Source organism: Diadema antillarum, unplaced genomic scaffold (assembly GCF_040938485.1).
Source record: "Diadema antillarum isolate AM-2024a unplaced genomic scaffold, OU_Dant_1.0 seq00001014_RagTag, whole genome shotgun sequence".
Taxonomy (NCBI): domain Eukaryota; kingdom Metazoa; phylum Echinodermata; class Echinoidea; order Diadematoida; family Diadematidae; genus Diadema; species Diadema antillarum.
In genome coordinates this window covers 14,541-29,203 of record NW_027271850.1, presented here as the reverse complement: position 1 = coordinate 29,203, position 14,663 = coordinate 14,541, and positions in this window count along the sequence as shown.

The following is a 14,663-nucleotide window of genomic DNA, read 5'->3' as shown; positions in this document are numbered from 1 at the left end:
AAAATACAAAAATCCTGATTCATAAAAAAGTTGGAGCCTCCATACGAGACTAGTCATCCAGTCACTCTCAAAAACGATAAAAAAAGTAAATTACCTCGTAAACAGGTATACAGGGCTTTGTTATCCTGACACTAAATAACAACACTGTGTATCCTGGGTGTTTATAGCCAGCCCAGGCCAAGTGGTGGCTGGAGATATTTTTTACATTTAACCTTGAATGCTTGTGTCAGATTTTGACATGTTTGCTAGTTTTTTTACTACCACACTGCTGTGTGACTTTTTGTACATGTGCATATGTGTCCTTCCGGTTTTAGTGTTTTGTGTGTATAGTTCCCATGGCAACACCCACTATAATCTCCATTCAAATACAAGTGTATCTGGTATTTCGTCAAATGACTTACTGTTATTGAACACTGTAGTTATTACCAATGTCTATGGATAAATTGAATGCAATCCCTTATTGCAATTTATGCAATTGTTATGTTGATCCGCTGGTATGGAATGAATCTTACTCCTCTTGTATCTTATGTTCTGCTAATATATTACCTTTCAATCATCTTGATGAACTAAATTTTCAATCTGTGTTAAATGATAGGCATGGAAATAGTGCCAGCCAGAATAGATTGGACGGCCTACAATTTGACGTACTCTCAGCTGGTGATGCCCTACTACAAAATCAGGGTCTTGATCCCGATGCAAATTTTTTTCAAAATTGCTATGATTTACAATCCAAGTATTATGATATTGATGATTTTGTTAGTCATTTTAAGGATGCTAATGCTAGTCAAGCTTTTTTCTCTTCAATACATTTCAATTCTAGAAGTGTTCAGAAGAATTTTGATCAAATTTTAAACTTCATAAACTTGCTTAAACTTGACTTTGATGTTATTGGTTTATCTGAAACCTGGCTCAAAGATGCCGACAAACTGCCTAATATACCAGGTTACAACTCTGTGTGTTATAATAGACGTGGGAAATTAGGTGGCGGAGTTGGTTTGTACATAAAGGACTCTTACTCCTATTTTGAGAGACCTGATCTGGTTAGTGATGATGGTATGTGTGAATCTATTTTTATTGAGATTTGTCAATCAGTAGGAAAAAATATTGTGATAGGCACTATGTATAAGCCCCCAGGTATAAATACGCATAACTTTAATGTTACTTTTGATTTAAAGATCTCACCGCTACTGAAAGAAAACAAATTAGTTTATATTATGGGTGATTTTAATATTGATTTATTAAAATATAGCACGGATAATGATGTAACTGATTTTGTTAACACACTTTTTAGTAACTATTGTCTCCCTCTTATAACGAGGCCTACACGCATTACCAATGCCACTACTACTCTGTTGGACAATATTATTACCAACCAGTTCAATAAGCCTATTCAAAGTGGATTGTTGTATTGTGATATTACTGATCATTTACCTGTCTTCCAGCTAACTGATCTAAATCAAATAAAAAGTGACAGACCAAGAAGTGATATTTATGTGAGAACTGTAAACAAAGACAGTATTGACGCCTTCAGGACTGAACTTGGTTCACACTGTTGGGATAATTTGTATACTATGGAAAATGTTAACGAAGCTTATGATTATTTTGAGTCTGTTCTGTCAGGGTTATATAAACACTTTCCCCTAAAGAAAAAAGTAGGTGTGCAAGAAAGCTTAATCCCTGGATGACTGACAGTATTTTACGTTCTATTAAATATAAAAATTTGTTATATAAGAAATATATGCGTAAACCAAGCAACTTTAATGAATTAAAGTATAAACGTTTTAGAAATACTCTGAATGCTACAATAAGAAATGTGAAGAAACAATATTTTGAAAGGAAATTTGTTGCATATAGAAGTAATATTAAAGCAACTTGGAATCTTATAAATACACTTTTGAATAGAGGTGGTAAATGTGTTACTGATATGCAAATGAAATGTAATGGTGAATTAACTACTGACCCTCACAAAATTGTAAATGCTTTTAATTCATATTTTACTCAGGTTGGTCCAAATCTTGATAAGTTGATACCACAAAATGATTTTAATTTTATGAGTTATTTGGTGAACCCTTGTTTGAATACCATTTATTTTCATGCAACATTTGAAGCAGAAATATGTAGCATTGTCAACTCTTTTCGGAATAATACTGCCTCTGGAATTGATGATTTCAGTCCTCGTATAATCAAACATACAATAAAAGAAATCAGTAAACCGTTATGTCATATATTCAATTTATCTTTATCATCAGGAGTCTTTCCAGATAAATTGAAAATTGCTCGTGTAACCCCTGTGTTTAAAAATGGTGACAAATGTGAATTGTCAAATTACAGACCAATTTCAGTGCTTCCTTGTTTTTCGAAAATTTTGGAAAGGATTGTCTACAACCGTGCTGTTAAGTTTCTTGATCAAAATAATATTGTGGGTAGTTATCAGTACGGCTTTCGCAGCAACTATTCAACTTCCATGGCCCTAACTGACATTGCTAATAAGATTGTTGATACGTTTGAGGAAAATTCCTTTCTTATTGGTGTTTTTGTTGACTTGTCAAAGGCCTTTGACACAATTAATCATAATATTATGTTAGCTAAACTTAAGCACTATGGTTTTAGAGGTGTAGCATACAATTGGTTTAAAAGCTACCTCTCCAATCGATACCAATGTACAAAATATAACAGTTGTATATCAGACTTAAAGAAAATATTATGTGGAGTTCCACAAGGGTCTTTATTAGGACCACTGTTGTTTATATTATACATAAATGACATTGGAAATGTTTCTAATTCCGATACCTTATCGTACATATTATATGCTGATGACACTAATATATTGTTCAGTGGTAAGGATCTTCCTTCTTTGCAAGATCAAGTAAATAGTAGCCTTTCAAAATTGTGTACATGGTTTCAGGCAAATCGATTATCTGTTAACCCCCGCAAATGTAACTTTATTGTTTTTAGTAATCGTAACAAATCATACGACACTGATTTTGTTAAAGTGGAATTGAATGATGTTCAAATTCCCAGGGTAGAGAAAACTAAATTTCTTGGTGTTATTTTAGATTCCAAATTAACATGGAAGCCTCATATACAAGAGACAGAGAAAAAAATATCAAAGAGCATTGGTATTATATCCAGACTAAGCTACATGTTACCTACTGATGTATTACGGATGTTATACTCCACTCTTGTTCTGCCCTATTTGTCTTATTGCAACATGGTGTGGGGAAGTACTTTTCAGTCCAGTCTAAAGAAATTGACTTCAAAGCAAAATAAAATAGTAAGAGTTATACATGGAGCGAACCCGAAATCTAAAGCAGGCCCGTTATACTCAAAACTAAAATTGCTTACTTTGAAAAATATCACCACCTATCAGCAATGTATTTTTGTATATCAGTGTGTCAACAAACTTATGCCTGACCATTTTGTTCAATTGTTTGATATCAATCAGAATGTGCATAATTACAATACACGCTCCTCATCATTAATGCATTTGCCCAGACCCAGAACCATGTCTTACCAACATAATATTCGTTTTGTGGGCCCCAAGAAATGGAACAATTTATCTAAAGACATAAGAAATGCACCATCTCAAAATTGTTTTAAGATAAGACTCAAGAGAAAGTTGTATTCATCCATATAAGGTAGTCTATAGTGAGGGCTGCTAAATTTCTCTTGATTATACTAAAATGAAATACATGTACATGTATGTACAATGTTGCCTTGTTTGTTATAGTATTACAAGTGTGTGTTTTAGGTTCTCTTTACCTCTCCTTAATGTATTTTTTTCTTTCTTCTCTTTTCTTTTCTTTTCTTTCTTTTTTTCCTTCTTCCTATCTGTTTTCCCTCCTGCATCCCTAGCTTTAGTCTCTTGTGTATCTGTACTTCGTCTTGTAAATATGTGTATTTTAAACAAAAATGTCTTTTTAGCTACATTTTGTATGTTTCAATCAGATTCAACTACATTTTCAAATGTTAAAGGTGCACTCACTTCAAGCTGTGCTTACTGAGTTGTCACCTCCAGTTTGTCATTACTGAATTGTTACTGCTGTTTATACACGAATTGATCTGGAAATAAATGTTCTATTGAATTGAATTGAATTGAACTCTCACTCATTGAGAGTGACGTAACCGGAGACTCACTCATTTTGGTCATTTCTCACTATAAAACTTTATTTCATTTGCATGTATTTATATTGATCTCACTCACTTTGACTCCTAAATTACAGCATTGCCCTATGGGAGTCTCACTCTCAACTAGTTTCCAATGTTGGCAGCCCTGGGTATATTAATAAAAATTCATTAAAAATACAAAAATCCTGATTCATTCAACTTCTTCATGGCCTGCAGAAGCTCCTGTCCTCAAGCAATGTCATACACCACAAAAGGTGGCAATTTTTCACTTGACTGATTTTTAATGATTTTTTTTTATTGCAAAAAAATAACATTCTCATCTTTCCCTGTATAAGGCAATGCGCGAGTTGAATTTATAGACAGGACAGAGCCAGGCAAAAACTGCTTTTTTTTTCCAGTCAAGGTTTTCTCACTTGATTCTGGTACTTTAGACCTTAACAAAATAAGCTTCTGCGCCATCTTGAAATCTGTCCTGAATCCAAGATGGCCGCCAGAGGACCTAAAAAGTGCCTTCTGTGGTTAAGATTTGTCTGGGGATGGTTTTTTTTTAACTCTATTTGATGATAAATGGTAAGAGAAATAAGATTCAGTGGATTAAAATTAGAATCAGTTTCTTTTTTATTGCGAAAATCCAACATGGCCGCCAGACGCAGCTCCCGAAATTAATAAATGTCATAATAACCGGAGGGCCAAACCCCCAAAACTTGCTTACTTAACGAGTGAGTTCCACTCTCTCTACAGACTAAGTAGACCATGCTTATTTTCGAATTTCTATTGTAACAAACAACATACCACTGGTCTACCTCAAAAAATTTGTTGCGAAAGCCTCCAAATCCAAAATGGCGTCCAAGATGGCCGCCATATTTACTGAATTTGCTATTTGAAAGATAGAATTTGATAGAAACATCAGATTTCAACAAATGTGATGTCATATGAAAGAGAATGAAATTTCCTACAAGTTGATACCATTTTTGTGGGAGATTGTGATAACTGGATTGAGATTTTAAGGAAAAATACTCATTTTTTGATATTTTTCTGAAATAAGGAAAATCAATGAAATGCTTGATTCAGCATAAATCAAAAAAAGACTGAAGGATTATCTTGAAACATTTTAAAGAATTTTGCTTAACATATTATTAATATTTGGAGAAAATTAGGGGTCAGTACCATATGCGGTTCAGGAGTTATAATGTCTCAAACTTGAAAACTCACTATGTAAAAATTTCCACTTTAGCTGTGACAAGACCTTGTTTGTCGTAAAGAGAGTCTGCACGCGCCAAGACTACTACACTCACCACTGGCACTGACGCTTGTAGCAGTGCCAGTGGTGCGTGTAGTAGTCTTGGTGTGCGCAGACTTTTTTGACAAACAAGAGTTTGTGCCTGCAAACTAACTTTTCATACCAAGTGGTAGCTCAGGTGACGCCGATCGCTATCATTTCAAAGTAGATTGTTCTGGAGCAGATGAGATGAAGCAAAAAATGTCTTTCAAATAGAGGTAGAAGCTTGAAACAGCCATGCTAAAGAAAGTTTAAAACAAAATTTGGATCAATCACTCAAAAACTTCAAGATTGCAGGCCATCAAAGCTGACATAGTTTATTGCGCCAAATTAAATGTATTATTCTAATTTTGGTACAATTTTGTCTGTTGTGCCAGCTATTTATAGTTTTTATATATTTTGAACATTTATAGTGATATTTCAAACCGTCATGGGTTTTTATGGAGATATTTTTAAAACCAGTGATATTCTACTCCGAAAAAAAATCGAGTTGAAGTTTCATTTTTGGAGGAGTTAATAATGGAAATCATTTTTTGACAAGAACATATAAACATCACTTCTTCTTTTTTTGGTAACAGAAAATCAGGTGCTCAAAACTATGTAGGATGAAAAGAATACAATAATTGTAGCACCTTACAATCATTACAGATTATCATAAAACTCGAGTGATTTGAAGTAAGTAAACATTGTGGATAATTCGAAAAATGGAGGGACCCACTAAAAAGACAAGTCTTGTAGAATGTGGACCCCTCAGAAATATGAATATACAGCATGAATAATCATTTTGGACAGTGTTATTTGAACAATATACTGAAAAGTAATTTCGCACAACACATTTAAAAGCAACTTTGAGAAATTGCCGCCATGTCGGATTTTTCGGGGGGGGGGGGGGATGCTCGGATCAGAAGGGCTTTCAAGGACATGTACGGATCAGATATTATTACACATATGCCATCATCATTCACGTTTCTACAACAGCAGAGTAACATACAAGTACAAAAGCATATCTTTGGTACAGAAGCATATATATATATATATATATATATATATATATATATATAAAATGAAGCCTAAAACATACGGAGATATCACCATTTCTTTTCAAGAAACCATAACATTGATAATTGTTGACAGCTTAGTATAAAAAAACTAGAAATGTCGCTACGGCGACTGGTATGCCTCCGCCATAATGCATGGTTCTCCCAATAAGTATATAGTACAATGTCTTGACAATGTGTGATGACAGTTTCACACAATTGGCAAAATATTAAAATGACAGGTTTGCCACAAATGTGCTGAATGTTCACTTTCCTAGAACTAGGTTCAATTGGATGAATGATTAAAACGTCGGAGTGCAGGTATTTGGGGAACTGATGATTTTTACTTGACTTTTGACCCTTTTATAAGTTTATGCATTGAGTAATTTTCAAGGTATTGAGAAAAAGTATAATTTCAGTATCAAATGGTAAAATAGCATTATCTAAACGTGGCCTTTGACCTTTGACCTCACAGTTCCATAGGGAATCACTGTCATGTAGAACATGCATAAATATCTAAGTTTCATGATGATACCGTGAGTTACTTTCGAGATATGGAGGAAAAAGTGCAATTAAGCACTTTCACTTGACTTTGACCTTTTGACTTTTGACCTTTTGGCAAAAACTTCCCACAGAATATATATTTGGTAATACAGTACTCTCCGCATAATCGGGTAGGCTCGAGCAGAGCGTTTCTTACCCGATTAAGCGGAGTACCCGATTAACAGAAGAACACGTCTCCCTCACAATAATTGACACACACAATATGTAAGTATACATGCCTTTTACACTGCACCAAACACCTACACTGTATGCTTAACACGCGTGCTTGCACGGCACATTATACATACCTTACTTTCTCAGTCACGAACAATAATTTACACTCTTTTTATGGACAAATAAATCTTCAGAGAACTTTGTCGTTTGTCTATAGACTCTTCGCTAACATGCAGGCGTTTTCCGAAATGAACACATCTCTTTGCGTATACACCAGTCACGTAGAACGTCGGTTACTTGTCGAGAAGTGTCCGGGGAAAAGCAAAATTATGCAGCTGGTGCACGGCCTGATTTTCGTTGCAAGCTTCTCGTATTGTGAATGTTGCTGCGGAGCAAGGGATGAGCGCAAGTGTGTTCAATTCCTGTCTATGCAGTTGTGAGTGCCAGCTACATGTGTAATGTTCGTTTAGGTGTGACAAGTCGGTATATACTGGTACATATGTTTTCATGTTTAATCACTCCCAAATTGATCGGTCTTCTCTGCAAATTGAGCAGAGAATGCGATTAGCCGAGGAAAATTTGACATTCCTAATTTCCTAAAGTGTTATTTCTGAGATGAAATGTGGGTAGAAATTAGATTAGAAGACAATTATTTACCCGTTTATGCGGAGAGGCATTCCGATTATCAGGTAGTTTTGATGTGCATCGGAACTGATTTTGAATTTACTACCCAATTAAACGGAGTACCCGTTTAAGCGATACCCGATTACGCGGAGAGTACTGTACATGCATACATCAAGTTAAAAAAAAACCCTTCAGGCATTGCATAAATATAAGTAGTGATATTTTGAGGAGTTGACCTTGACCTTTGACCCCCGACCTTTGACCCATGACCCCCAACTTTCCTAGATAATCACTGCCCATCGGTACAAGCATATACTAAGTTCCATGAAGATACCTTTAACCATTTGCGAGATATGGAGAAAAACATGAAATTTCAACCTTTTTTCACAAAATAACCTATGACCTTTGACCTTTGAACCCATGACCCTAAAATCTAAGCAAAGTATTATCCCCCAGGATATACCCTCATACCAAGTTTGATGTAAAACCACCACACGGTTCTTGAGATATCGACAAAAACAAAAAGGGACGGACGTCCGGACGTACGTACGGACGGACGGACGGACGACCCGACACCGCACATAATGCCTCCGGCCACTTCGTTGGCGGAGGCATAAAAACTTATCAGAACAATCTACTTTGAAATAATAACGATCAGCGTCACCTGAGCTACCACTTGGTACAAAAAGTTAGTTTGCAGGCACAAACTCTTGTTTGTCAAAAAAAAGTCTGCGCGCACCAAGACTACTACACGCACCACGGGCACTGCTGCAAGCGTCAGTGCCAGTGGTGCGTGTAGTAGTCTTGGCGCATGCAGACTCTCTTTACGACAAACAAGGTCTTGTCACAGCTAAAGTGGAAATTTTTACATAGTGAGTTTTCAAGTTTGAGACATTATAACTCCTGAACCGCATATGGTACTGACCCCTAATTTTCTCCAAATATTAATAATATGTTAAGCAAAATTCTTTAAAATGTTTCAAGATAATCCTTCAGTCTTTTTCTGATTTATGCTGAATCGAGCATTTTCATGATTTTCCTTATTTCAGAAAAATATCAAAAATGAGTATTTTTCCTTAAAATCTCAATCCAGTTATCACAATCTCCCACAAAAATGGTATCAACTTGTAGGAAATTTCATTCTCTTTCATATGACATCACATTTGTTGAAATCTGATGTTTCTATCAAATTCTATCTTTCAAATAGCAAATTCAGTAAATATGGCGGCCATCTTGGACGCCATTTTGGATTTGGAGGCTTTCGCAACAAATTTTTTGAGGTAGACGAGTGGAATGTTGTTTGTTACAATAAGAATTTGAAAATAGCAGTCACCGGCTGCACTATGACGAAATACAAATTATATACGTGTAACTGAATGGCGGTGAATGGAGTGGGGACCTATTTCAGGATAAACGTCCTTTATTGTACAAAACCACATAGTATCATTTATGGAGACATTCTTTCAGATCACTGCGAATACTTGTGTTGTTTGGCTGAAAAGATGGAATTCTTTTCTGATATGATCAGAATCTAGTTACCGGTGTCCCGATCGAGCCACCAAAAAAAAAAAAAAATAAAAAAAAAAAAATCGGATGTTTGCCTTTTACTTTTGGAAATGGACAGCAGTAACAATCGGCTCCGTAAGATGCCAAAATAAATATCAGATGCTTGCTTTTATTTTGGAAATGAATAACGGTAATATTCCACTCCGTATGATACTAAAATAAAATTAATGTCGGATGTTTGCTTGTACTTTTAGAAATGAATAACGGTAAGATTCAGCTTCGTAGGGTGCTAAAATTAGTGTCAGATATTTGATTTTTCGCTTGAAAATGAATAAGGACAACATTCGGCTCCGGAAGACGCTGAAATGAATGTCGAATGTTTGCTTTGACGTTTTATTCGGAATAGCAGTAACATTCTTCTCCTTACAATGCTAAAATAAATGTCGGATATTGCTATTACATTTCGAAATAACAGTAACATTCAGCGGCGTTTGATGGTAAAATAAAAGTCTGATGTCTGCCTTGAAGTTCAAAAATGAAAAACAGTAACATTCGGTTTCGTGCGATGCTAAAATAATCGTCAGATGATTCAATTCACTTTCGGAAGTAGACAGCAATAACATTCGGCTCCGTACGATAATAAAACAAATGTTGGATGTTTGCTCTTAAATCTGGAAATTACGGTAATGTTCTGCTCCGGACGATGCTAAAATGAATAACAAAATGTTGCTTTTACATCTGGAAATAATCAATGATATCAATCGACTCAGACGCTAAAATAAAAAGTGGATAGGCCCTATTTGTTTTCACGTGCGGGAATGAATGAGGATAACATTCAGCTCCGTATGATGCTAAAATGAAATTTCAGTTATTTGCTTTTACATTTGAAATGATTAACTGTACAGCATTCGGCTGCCGTAAGGTGTTAAAATACTAGTAAGTGTTGGATGATTGCTTTTACAAGCAGAAGTGAATAACGGTAACTTTCGGATCTTTACAATGGCAAAACAAAATGTCGAATGTTTACCAATATCTGCAATGCTCCCACTTTATCATTTCAAATGTAAGTTTTCACCACTTAATATAGGCATCAACTTTTATAATAATCTATAAGCCCATTTGCTAATATGATTGAATTTTTTATTCATTTATTTCAGACATGCCATGGGTATCTGTATCACTTCAGTAATACTTAATATTTCTTTTTCTATAATATTATGTTTAGTAGGACCGATTAAGTTTTTCTTGATTTTTTTTTCGGTCCACCAGATTTTACTTTCGAGCCACCAAAAACTAAAAATTCAATTGATCGGGCCGCCAAAGATAAAAATTAGTGTGGAGTCCTGCATATGCTATAATTGCATGTTAGTATGAGTTAGTTTCATTCGTATTCTGTGATATATCTGTGGTGTATACCTGTGATGTATTTAATGTTTATTTTGCTGTGATATCCGATGTACAAAGAATTTCCAGAGTGGACAATAATCAGTCAATCAATCAATCAATCAATCAATCAAATTAACAAGAATGGAGTTAGCGCGCGTTTTGCAATAAAACTCTTAATTATTTCAACGCTTTAGATTTGCTGTTTTGATCGCAAGTTTAAATATTCATATTCTCCATCCTGTAATGCTATTGTTTTATTTAGAAATAGAATTATGTTTCTGAGGATATTTTATAGTCTTTTATTTGTTATTGCCATTTTTGTGCTATTTTGTGGCCTGTTTAATGTCTTTTACTTTGATTTATTCACTGGTTTCGCCGCCCCTGATTCACCCGATACTTCGTCACTTGAATGACTCTTTTTTACGTATAGTCGCGTTAAACGATCAGCCTTATGTCAAGGATCATTCTGTATTAAATTGTGATTATTTTACCCCTCCTTACCCGACCCTTCGTATATTAGGGCACCTAATCTACGAAATGTTGGGTAACGCGACCACCCGACGCGAACGCGAACACCCGAAGGAACGAAGTAAGCCCGGTTTACTTGATCGATGTCTGTTTCGAGACGACTAAGTGGCCTACAAAGAGCCAGGTCCAGGTGCTGTAATTCTCCCTAATTTTCACCGCTAACGGTTTGTATTAGTTTGCATTAATTAGTAATTTGCGTTAGTTTGCATTAACTAGTAGTTTGCATTGAGTTTGCATTAGTTTGCATCAGTTTGCCTCAGTTTCCATAAGTCTGCGTCAATTAGTAGGACGGGGCATTCGGCTTTACAATGTTGTTTGCGAATATGGACAGGGAGGTGATACCTCCCTGTCCATATTGAAAAAAAAACCCCACACTTTTATTAGATATTTTTATTTATTTATGAACAAACAAGTCAGATATCAATTGTGACGCAATGACAATGTCCTCGTCACATATTACTAATGTGCTTGAGACGGCCGTTGCAGTTTTGGAAAATGCAATAAACTTCGATAGTCATAAGCTTTCCATTCTTAATTTCTGGATTCAACTTCTACCAATATCTGCTTGTTTGGCCTTACTGTTCTGCCTAACAATACCACATTATTCGTAACAGATAGTTTATAGCGATGTTAGCACTCCCGAGGGCAAGCCGCCTCACATGGTAATAGTATGGATAAATCTGACTTCAGAGCACTGTAGCTTAAATGGCAGCCGTAACTGGGGGCTTCCAAAGAAGAACAAAAGCACTTTCAATGGGTTATGAGATGAGTCAGGTGGGTTGCAATGTCAGTGCATGAATTATCTTTTGTCAGGCATACTTGAAGCCCCCGGTTAGAAATTACCAGAAAAACAGTACCCAAACCGAATAGGTCTATACGAGTGCCTCACATACTGGCAACCGAGAATTATAGTGAGCACTGATTTCGCATGATATCAAAGAATCTATTCTCCGTATAGAGTCTTTTATGACATTCGACATTGCAAGGGTTTATCTGACAGGGGGTTATACCATATACGTGCAGTTTAGGCTGAGTAATGGAAAATCTAACGGAATCGCTGATTCGTTAGCTATTTGAACGAAGCAAGTACAGTAATTAGTCACTTATATACTGTGGAACGATTTATTCCAAACCCTTATACACTGTAGTATAAATGGACGAATAGCAAATGAAAAATGGACAATTAGAAATGGTGTGTTTGATTCAAATGTTTATTGCAGACTCTGTCTGGAAAAGTACCAAACATAGCATGTTTGTTAGGCATTATAGATTCAGGAATTCATGCATGCTGTTGGTATGTATATAATAAGACTGGTAGTAGCGCAGATATGTAGCTGTAAAGATTGGTCGAGATGCTTGCATCGGCGGAGAGTATGAAATTTTGTTTCTAGAGGTATTTTGGGGGCGCTGATTTAAAGAAAAAAAAATTGCCGGATCCAAGAGACATGACCACTGGATCGGCCCCCATCCTGAATTCCAATATCATGGCTGCCATGAAGAAACAATTAGGGCTTAAAAAATTTTGTCTTGGCTTCTAAATGACTTGTGGCAATAATATTTAATGCACAAGGGCTTTTGGACATGTTAACTTCAAATTCAAGTGACGGATGGATTTGAAATGTCTGACAAACATATCGAAAGGCAGCCGTTTCGAATTTCAGTGTGCATGCCGCCTCGACGAAAAGTTGAAATCCCTATCTTAAGTTCTATTTGACGAATGTCGCTCCGTGCAGGGAAGAATTAGGCGTTTTCACATCAGCCCGATGTTTCGAAATAGCGCGCTATTTTCTGACTTGGGAAATTTTCCCGATAGCGAAATAGCGCGCTTTTGATAATGTGAACACAAATTAGCGCGCTAATTGTATCGCTCTGATGGAGAAAATTTCTCGACTCCAACTCGGGAAATTTCTGAAATAGCGGGATAGTAGCGCGCTATTTGATAATGTGAAAACGACTCGAGAAATTGGCGCGATGAATCCCATCATGCCTAGCGTGTGTGACCCGATCGATCGAGGCAAACTGCACACAACTCATGAGGAATTTTTGAGACGGCACACACATTATTGATGCTGTTTGCACATACTCAGCTGTCGAATTAGCTATTTTAAATTTTTGAACTATTCGGGCTATACCCCCTCTTCGGGCTGATGTGAATAAGAAATGAAATAGCGCTCTAATTCGCAATCGCGGAAAATATTTCGAGCTTGGATTTTTATCGGGCTGATGTGAAAACGCCTATGAGATCTATCGCAGGTGTTGATGATTTGCTTCGACGAAACACAGCGTTCCTGTTTAAATATGCATAGTTCCTCAATCACAGCAAACCGAACGAGCAGCAGTTCGAAGCCCCTTTCAATACCTTCGGCAGCAATGTGGATAGAGAACACGACACGTGAACAAAAATCAGTTAAAAAAATTTAGGCATACTTCGGATTGTTAACTGTAACATGATACTTAAGTATAAATCGGGTCATGCTTTAGCCAATTACATTTCATAATCAGAAAGATTTCACATTCAAGTTCTAAACTTCCCAAACGAAGCCATTTTGTGCGCAAGGTAGTTGATCGATTTTTTTTATGAAGAAAAACTGAAGGGATTTGTTCTCTGCCATATTACCCCCAAGTCCCACACAGGATTTCCACATTTCTTTTGAACGGATGTCTCCATGATATATTCAAACTCCGTAAAAGAGCGGCTTAGAGCACAGTCAAAGACAGTGGAATGTCTGTAAGCATTCAAGAAACAAAAGAATTGTCATGCAATAAATCTACGAAAAAATTGCACAAAGTGCTAAGAGATTTCGCTCCTTCTCTAAAGGCATATCGAGATAACGAATGCCCAAACGAATTTAAACGAGATATGAAACTCGTCACGCTGACGAGTTAGGTGATACGCTTGGGGTGATCAGGTGTCGGTCATCTGTGATCGACAAAGAAAAGAATGTGATATAGGCACCTTGATGTTATATTGAGCGTACATGCAAAACCGTTTCTCTAACCACTCGGCCACGGGACATCCCCGGAAATCGTAAGGCAAAAAAGAAATGTATGGATATTACAGGGGGAAAAAGTCAATGCCCACTCAACAATCGTGGCCGCGTGAACATGTATTGCATTGCTAGACGGAAATGCGGCCTTGTAACGACTGATGTCGCTATGCCATTTCTGGCAACTTGGGAAAAATACGCGCCGTAGACATAAAGCCTATAATCGGCTGGTTTTGATACCTTGCCTTTAATCACAATTTCCAGTGTGATGACGTCATCAAAGTACAAAACAATGACATGGTCTTGAAAGACAAATGTTCAAAGTACAACACCTCCGTCGTCGTCATTACATACTACGATCGGTTAGACAAAGTGAGCCTGCAAAATTTTGCAGCAGTCGAAGCAATGTGGTCTCCAACACAAAAAAGAGGGATATGGTGTGTGTCTGTGTGTCTGTGTGTCTGTGTGTGT